This window comes from Anolis sagrei, chromosome 10 (assembly GCF_037176765.1).
Source record: "Anolis sagrei isolate rAnoSag1 chromosome 10, rAnoSag1.mat, whole genome shotgun sequence".
NCBI lineage: Eukaryota > Metazoa > Chordata > Lepidosauria > Squamata > Dactyloidae > Anolis > Anolis sagrei.
Genome location: NC_090030.1, coordinates 24,388,034 through 24,397,411, shown reverse-complemented (window position 1 = coordinate 24,397,411; position 9,378 = coordinate 24,388,034). Strand labels below are relative to the sequence as shown.

Below are 9,378 nucleotides of genomic sequence, written 5' to 3'. Positions count from 1 at the left end.
GTTCAGCACTTGCAACCCTGAGGAGAAGGCAGGGAAAGGAGGCGGGGCCGAGTCTCCACCAAGGGGGGCGTGGCTTTGTGTCAGAATGTCGAGGAGGAGGAGGAAGGGGCGTGGCCAGCGGCGGGGCAGAAAGGGGCGGGGCCTCTCTTCCTCCTCGCTCGCCCGCTCCCCCTCCCCTCCCCCGCGCGCCCTTCCCAGCATGCCCCGCGCGCGCGACAATGAAATTTGCAAAGTTTTTTCGGTTTCGGCGCCATTTTCGAGTGGAGTCGGAGGTAGGGCGGGGGAGAGGGGGCCGCCCCGAGGGCCGCGGAGGGGAGGGGGCCCCCCGGAAAATACCCCAAAAAATCCCTAAAAATCCTCTCGAGGCTTCTGGGGGGATCCGGAGAGCGGGGGGCCTCCGGGGGGCCCCCAAAGGGCGGAAGGCGCCTCAGGGAGTGGGGGAGGGGGAGGGGGAGGGGCCCTCCGAGGGAAAGGCCGTTTGCAGGGCTGCTCCCTTATTTTGAGGAGAGGGGGCCTGTCAGGGAAGGACGCTGGGTTATTTCACTTATTTTACCTCATATTTCCCACTTTTTATTTGACTTTTAAAAAATATATATTTCCTTTTATTGGGCTAAGTTATTTTTTTAAAAAAATTAAATCATTATTTTGTTTTATTTGGTTAAATTATTTACTTTATTTTTTTACTTTACTTCACTTTAATTTTTTTTACTTTATTATCTTATTTATTTTGCTTTTTATTTTACTTAATATTTTACATTTTATTTTACTTTATATTTTGTCCTATTTTATTACCCTTTCAGTTATTTATTATTTACTTTATATATATATATTTACTTTATTTTACTTTATATTTTTTATTTTATTTTACTTTATTTGATTACATTATTTTATTTATTTTGCTTTATTTTACTTTATATTTTATTTTATTTTACTTTATATTTTGTCCTGTTTTATTACCCTTTCAATTATTTGTTTTACTTTTTAATTTTATTTTATATTTTTACTTTGTTATTAAGTTATTTTTATTTATCATGCTTTATTTTACTTTTTATTTTATTTTGTTTTTTACTTTATATTTTATTTTTATTTTACATTTTATTTTACTTTATGTTTTGTCCTATTTTTGTACCCTTTCAATTATTTATTATTTACTTTATATATATATATACTTTATTTTACTTTATATATTTTTATTTTACTTTATTTTATTACGTTATTTTATTTATTTTGCTTTATTATACTTTATATTTTATTTTATTTTACTTTATATTTTGTCCTGTTTTATTACCCTTTCAATTATTTGTTTTACTTTTTAATTTGATTTTATATTTTTACTTCGTTATTAAGTTATTTTTTTATTATGCTTTATTTTGCTTTTTATTTTGTTTTGTTTTTACTTTATATTTTATTTTGCTTTATTTTACTTTTTATTTTGTCCTATTTTATTACTCTTTTAATTATTTATTTTACTTTTTAATTTGATTTTATATATTTTATTTCGTTATTAAGTTATTTTTATTTATTTGCTTTATTTTACTTTTTATTTTATTTTATTTTTACTTTATATTTTATTTTTACTTTATATGTCATTTTCTTCCATTTTTTTATTACTGTTTTATTTGGTTAAATTTATATATATATATATATATATATATATACACACACACACACACACACACATACTTTTTAATATATTTAATTTTATATTTTATTTTATTAAAATAATTTTATTTTTAGCTTTATATTACACTATATTTTTACTTTATTTAGCATTATGTTTTGTCTCGTCTTTTTATTGATTAAATTTTCAATTTATTTTTCTCTTGTATTATTTTAATTTTATCTTAATATTACTTTATCTTATTTAATTATTTTATTTTTTATTCTTTCTATTTTTACTTTATATTTTGTCTTATCACCGTATTTTAATTTTTACTTTATTTTTCTATTTTATCTTATTACATCTAAATATTACTTTCTTTTATTACATTATTTTTATTTTATGTATTTTTCTATTTTATATGATTTTTATGATTATTATTACTTGGTTTATTTTATTTTATCCCAATTTTATTTTACATTTTATTATGCTTTATATTTTATCTTATTTCATTTTACTTTCTTACTTCATATTATATATTATCTTATTTTATTTCATTTAATATTACTGTATTTTATTTAATTATTGTTTTTATTTACTTTCACTTTATTTTTATATTTTATTTTACTTGATATTTTATCCTATTTTATTTTACATTATTGTTATTATTATTATATCTTAGTTTATCTTCATTTTACAATTTATTTTGCTTTATATTTTATCTTATTTCACTTTACTTTTTTACTTTATGTCATATCTTATTTTATCCTTTTTTATTTTGCTTCATTTTATTTCACTTTTGTATTGTATCTTATTTTACTTTAATTTATTATTATTATTATTATTATTATTTATTTATTATTATATTTTACTTTCCAAAGGAGTCAATTGAAATTTGGGAAATAGATCTATCTATCTATCTAAATAGAGAGAAACTCTCCTTACATATAAAAGTCACCAACGCATTTGAAGTTTTAATAACTTTGGGGGGGGGGGGGTAATGTAATTTCATTTCCTGTATATACGGCATATGATGTGTTATTGTACTTTTTTATTATCCCCCCACCCGCCCATATTTAGCTGAAAGTGGCATAGTTTTTTAGTGGCAACTCTGCCCAGTAAGTTGATGAAGTTTGATTTTTATTTATTTTTTTAAAGGAGATTACCCCCCCCCCCCCCTTTACCTTTGAGGGGTATTTTAGTACTTCTTAAAGACAATTGAGGCTGCCAACTGAGGAGGATAGTAATGCAGTCTCTGTAAATTGGATCCCACTAAAAGTCTATTTAAAAAGTAAGTTATAAAAGGGGAGGGGGAGTTTCAAAGAGCCCCTAAGCTTTTTTGCATTTCCACCCCAAGGAAAATCTAAGGCTAAAAACCGTTATAACACCATTCAGGCATGCAAAGGTTAAAAGATGCCTGCTTACATTGCTTCCCTTGAGAAATGCAATTGCAAAAATATATAAAATTTAACATTTGTACGGAATTGCAGAACTGTGTATGTATAATTTAACCCTTTAAGCTTTGCATAGCCTTGCAGAAATGTTTGTGTGTATATCAGTATATATACTGCAACCCAATGAAATTTATATAACTATATATATAGAGAGAGAGCAGTGTATATATCTGTGTATGTGTGTATTCTGCAATTCTATATATTTATACATAGATGTGCATACCCTTTAAGCTTTGCACAGAATTTCAGAATATATATCTATATATATCTAGATATATCTCCACACACACCTATATTTTTCAAGTCTATTAATCCCCTCTCCCCCCCCCCCCCCCCCCCGGCCGCAATTCCATTTTATTTACAGGGCATAAAGTTGTGAGGCTTTGGAGGGTGTGTGTGTGTGTTGTGTATTTTACAATTTTCTGCAATTCCATTATATATATGTACTGGAAATAAAGCTGCAAGGCTTAAAAGGGTTAAGACAGACAGATTAAATTAAAATTATATAATTTTCTACAATGCCAATTAGATATGTAGCTTAAACCCCACTTTTTAGAGAAAAAAGGAAACAAACACCAAAACTCCAAAGTGAATTGCTATGCAAAGCATTGAACCAAAGACACTTGTCAGATTAAATGCTGCGTCATTTTGGAAGTAGAAGTGGGGGTGGGGGTTGGGGGGTGTACTCTAGATATTTGGATTAACACAAATCATTTTAGTTGCCCTGTGTTTAACGAATGTCGCCATCTGTTAATTTGATTACACTGAAAACAGTTTTATTTTGGATGTTGTCCCTCAATGGAAATGCAGGAAACATTGCAGAAAAGTTCACTATCATCCTTTTTTTAACATTAAACACTCATCTTTTTTACTCATCGACAACACATTAAATACCCATTTTTACAAGAAATTATTTCATCCTATTTTTTAAACTTTAATACTCATCTTTTTTAACATGAAAATTTTCTTCTCATCAGAATAAATATAAATATGACACCTTGTCAGTGTGAAAAAAAGATCAGCAAATTTAAACAGTAAATTTCCACTATATTTTGAATTCCAAAACCACTGGTTTAGCCTTTTTAGTATTAACATTAAGTATTTATCTTAATGTTAATACACCACTCTACATAGTCTCCCTCCCCACAGTAACTATGCACATAATAATTTTTCATTATTTTAACATAAATTAAATTGTTTTGGTTTTCTATGGCTTTATAATATTTTTTGGGAGAGAGAGAGGAGAAAATGCCATAAAATTAAAAGTAATTTAGTATCATTAAAAAAATTGAATTAGTTGCAATAACAACCTGTCTGCTTTTATTTTAAGAAATAGGCTGCATCATGAAAATTCAGCAAAATCTATAACAATAAAACTTTCTAGACTTCGAGAGGGAAATTATTATTCTGATTATTATTACCATTATTGAATTATTATGTAGTTATTTTCCTGCATTTTTATTGACCTGTTTTGCATTGAAAAGAACAGTAATTATGAACGTCTGCACCAAGAAATAATGTGGGTCTTTCGTACTCTCTTTCCTCCTTTTCCGAGGCTTAGAAAAGGCTATCAAATGCACTGTTTTATTTGGCATCTGTTTTGAAGGAGGAAACAAAGGGTTAAATTCACTAGGGGGGGGGGAGGGGACAAGAGAAAGTCCCCAACTCTGGAAAACATTTTTGCAAAGAGACCCTTTTCCTCATTAAATGCAACTAGCAAGGAATAAATGCCGGCGATACCCTTGTTCCTTGCTAGTCTGACGTTTTTGTGAAAATATATGGCCTTTTTATTGAAGACAAGAAATGCGGGTTGAAGATCTGTCGTTTTGCCTTTTTTTTTCGATGCAGAAAGCTGTCCCCGATTCTATTCTTTGTCAGCGCTTTTTATTGTTCTTTTTTCTAACGGACTTTTGTTGTTCCGTCAATATCTTTTTTTTTAAAAACAAAAACTTTTTGTTCCGTTTTAAAGCTTTCAAAGCAATTTTGCGATCAAGTCTTCTACATGTTAATTGGTTCGGCTTTTGCTTTAACTTTCCTGCCTCTTTTTGGTGTGATTTAAGACAGAATATAAATGCCAGTTCATCTATCAAATAGGTATGTTCTTTATAATAAAGTTAATTATATATATACACACACACATATAAATACACAGATAATCTTCAAGTGTTGTCTTTCCATTCGTTTTGAAAATAGATATTTTTAATCATGTCTCGACTTTGTCTTATTTGGAAATTAGACTATTTTTAAGATTAGATTTATCCTAGTCAAATAGAAATATATTAAATTGATATATTTTCAAACTATAGGTGTTGATGATGGTTTTGACAGCTGTTTAAATGGTGAGTTGTGTAACTTACCAAAATGAATCCTGCTTTAATGAAGCATCACAACCAACCTGCAAAAATATTGACGCTTTTAGGAGTAACAAAGGACATTACTAGTTACATTACAATAGTAATTCTACACTACTAATTTTATTAATAACAAAAGGCATTTTTAATTGCATTACTCGTGTTACATTACTCATTTTGTGAGTAACTAATTATGTAACTAATTACTTTCTGTTGCTAATTACATTAACAACACCATTGTGTTACTCATATTTCTTACACTATGGGATTTTTGTAAAATTTAAAAAAACATATTGCAGCTCCCAGAATCCCCTATCATAGCTGCTTCCTGTCCTGGCAGGTGGGATTGGTTGTCCCCCCAAAAAGTAACTTTGCAAAATTTGATTAACATGTATGCTCTATATTTAAGTATTGATTTACATGTTGAATATCTACACTGTCAAGTTAATTCAGTTCAGTACTGTTTTAACTGCTAATGGCTCAGTGCTATGGAGCCCTAGGACTTTTAGTTTGCATCAGCCCTCTTTCAGCAAAGGCCTTGGAAAACTACAAGTTCCAGGTTTCCAAAGCACTGAGCCATTAGCAGCTAAAGCAGTATCAAACTGAATTAACTCTGCAGTGTAGATGCTCCCGTGGTAGCAGCCGTATGTCAAAAGGGCTTCAAGACCCAAGTTTGTTGACTTCTAATATGTATTGCATGAAATTTCTATGATCACAAACAAAGTGCAGTGCCACAAAATGCAAGGTTATAGAAACACAGGAGAGGGGCCACGAGTTTAATTTAAATCCAATTACAAGTATGCATTGATTTCCTTTTTAATGTAATTGGATTTATTATTAATAATAATTCTTTTTAATAGACATCAATGCATAACTATAATTCAGATACAGATTTTTGGGCAAAGGAGGCAGAGCCAAAAGAGGCCACGAAAAAGTTGCCTTTTGGTTCAGTTTTTGGGATCCTGGGATCTGTAGCTTGGGTGGGGGGCACCAGAGAAGGCTTTGTGAAACTGCAACTCCTATTAATTGCGATTGCATTGAGCCACGGAAAAGCGAGGGTTAAACTGCAATAATCATTCGGCAGTGTAGACGCAAAGGATAGCTCCCCTTAACCCCAAACCGACACTCTTTTGCAGAGAAGACCTTGCAAAACTACAAATCCCATGATCCCATTGCATTGAGCTGTGCCACTTCGCAAGTGGTGCCAAACTGCATTAATTCTATGATGTGGATGCACTTCCCAGGAAGTGTAACACTTGGGCTCCTCCGTTGCAATAATGAGCAAGAAATATCACACCAATTTTTACAGCATTACAAAATGTTGCTATTTATCTGAGTTGTAATTGAAGGCTATACATTGTTTTTATTTCTACTTGTTTTTTTCTCTCTTGGCAGGTTGGTTCATCCATCTGTCTGCCGTGTGATGAGACAAATTGTCTCTGACTTCTGAAGGTAGAAGTATTCGTATTTTTCTATGTTTTCCTCACATTTATTTGGGAACGTAAATACTTCCCCTCTTTTTGAAAAAAAAAACATTCTGGTAGCTAAGGTGCATCTACATTGCAGAATTAATGCAGTTTGGCATCATTTGAATTGCTGTAGCTCAGTGCGATGGGATCCTGGGAGATGTAGTTTTTCAAGGTCTCTTGGGCAAACAAAGTTCAGGGCCTTGGGAAACTACAACTCCCAGGAATCCTATAGCATTGAACCTTGGGAGTTTCAAGTGGTGCCAAACGGCATTAATTCTGCAGTGTAGATGCAGCCTGGATGTGCATTCGTCAGAAGTCGAATTTACACATCTGCAGGATTGTTGCTTTTCAAGAGAAAAAGCTGCTAATAATAATGTAAATAATAACAGTAGTAGTAATAGTAATCATATAACATAGTAATAACAACAATTATAGTAATATAATTTAATAGTAACTAGTACTAATAACAATAGTAATATAATAATAATGATAATATAACAATTGCAGTAATATAAAATAAAATAATACAACAATAACTAGTAATAATAACTAGATTTTATGAAAAGGTTGAGCCAAGAGGGAGATGTCTCCATCTTTTTTATGTATTTTGCTTTTCTGGGGGAGACTGGGTTTTCCCCATTTTGAGAAAAGGTTAGCGAGCTCCGCTTCCTCCATCCATCTTTGTTATTTGTTCGTAATGCAAATGGGTTTGGAAAATAAAAAACAAGACATCTCACATATAATAATCTCAAATATAGTGTCTTTTCTTCTTTTTTCAGTTCCTGCGACAGTTAAAGATCCAGTGGCTTTTGCCTTGTATTCGTTCTCTGCAGGTACGTTTGTTTCAAAGGTGAGGATTGCAAGGTGTGTCCACACTGCGAAATGAATGCAGTTTGGCACCACTTTAACCGCTCAATGCTATGGGGTCCTGGGAGTTGTAGTTTGGCAGGGAAGGCCTAGTGAAACTACAATGGCCGATGTTGAGTCACGGCAGTTAAACCGCATTAATTCCACTGTGTAGATCCGGCTTTAGGAATTGTGGGAGTTTATGTGCAAAACACCTTGAGGAGGGCCTAAGTTTGCCTGGTGTAGATGTTCTTTGTACCCAAAGCAAAGTTGGAATATATTGATATATTTGCTTGTCATGATAGAAAAACAGAGGCTTTGATGCTCAAAATGCCTCTTTCAGAAATTAGTGCATAAATCACAGCAGTTTCTAAGACATTTCTTTGCCCTTTCCATCCAAGATAAGATTAAAATATAACATTGTTCTGACTGTATTATCTGGGAATGATGGAATAACCTTTGGAGGGCCATTCCACCTTTAAGTTTTTACATTGCATCAGCTGTATTTTGGACTAGAGCTCCCATCATCCACCAAGAAGCTGGGCCCTAAGTCTTCTATAGCAGGCGATTCTTTCAAAGGAGTTTTTCCATTTGCAAATAATAATACATTGCAATGGTGTTAGAAGATTCCTTAGCAATGTTATCATTCATATGGGAAATAATTTAATACTACAGAATACTTTTCAAATATCTGCATGCCAAACCCATAAATGACTATCCCCTTAATTGCATTGTCTGCACTGAAATATGTTGTTATATGTTTAACTATATAATAATAATAATAATAATAATACGATAATAATAAGGATAATAATAATAATGCTAAATATTAATGTTAAATAATAACAATAATAAGCTAAACGTGCTTAGATTTAGGTTCTAACGGCTTTAAGATTCAAATCTTAGTTCTTATTCTATCCTGCCTTTAGAACCAAAACCGGTAAAATACAAAGTAAAACCAGAAATGTCAAAGCTGGGAGGCCGAGGGTTAATAATTTCACTGGACCGATTTGTAAATTTATGGAAATGGACGTAAGTGTCCAAATGTCAAGATTTGTATTGAATGGAGGTCATTGTCAAAGCAGAAATCTGTTCTGAGCCCATTGTTTGCAAGGAGACGGAGCTGAATAATATGTTGCCTTTCGGCATCATAAATGTTGAAATTCTGGCCAAATTGGGGCTCTGTGGGTGGTGTTGGACTATCAAACCCATCAGCACAGCATACGCTAAAACTAAATTACCCAACGGTTTTGTGCATGAGGTACTTTTAAGATTTACTTTTGGCCCATCAGCGTCTCATGTGGTGGGTGCATCCACACTGTAGAACTGATGCACTTTTAACTGTGATGGCTCAGTCCTGTAGGAACCTGGGATTTGCAGTTTGGTGAAGCATTGGGATTCTGTGGCAGAGAATGCTAAAGATCCCTTAGTATTGAGCCATGGCAGTTAAAGTGGTAATAAACTGCATTAACTATACAGTGTAGATGCACCCTCTTTTTCTGTCTTTCGCTTCTATCTATCTATCTATCTATCTATCTATCTATCAATCAATATTGTTATTTGTCTATCTATCAGTCGATTTGTCTTTATTGCTACCTATCTAATTTAATCTGTTTTTATATCTATCATCGATATAGTTATTTGTCTATCTGTCCATC

General features: G+C 32.5%; 1 long non-coding RNA gene across 1 annotated transcript; it reads left to right on the top strand.

The window, feature by feature from the left end:
• Positions 1–236: 236 nt before the first annotated feature.
• On the top strand, positions 237–7,738 carry LOC137097652 (uncharacterized). Its single transcript, XR_010910324.1, has 3 exons — positions 237–272; positions 6,801–6,857; positions 7,654–7,738. It is a non-coding gene; the product is annotated as an uncharacterized lncRNA (long non-coding RNA).
• Positions 7,739–9,378: the final 1,640 nt, after the last annotated feature.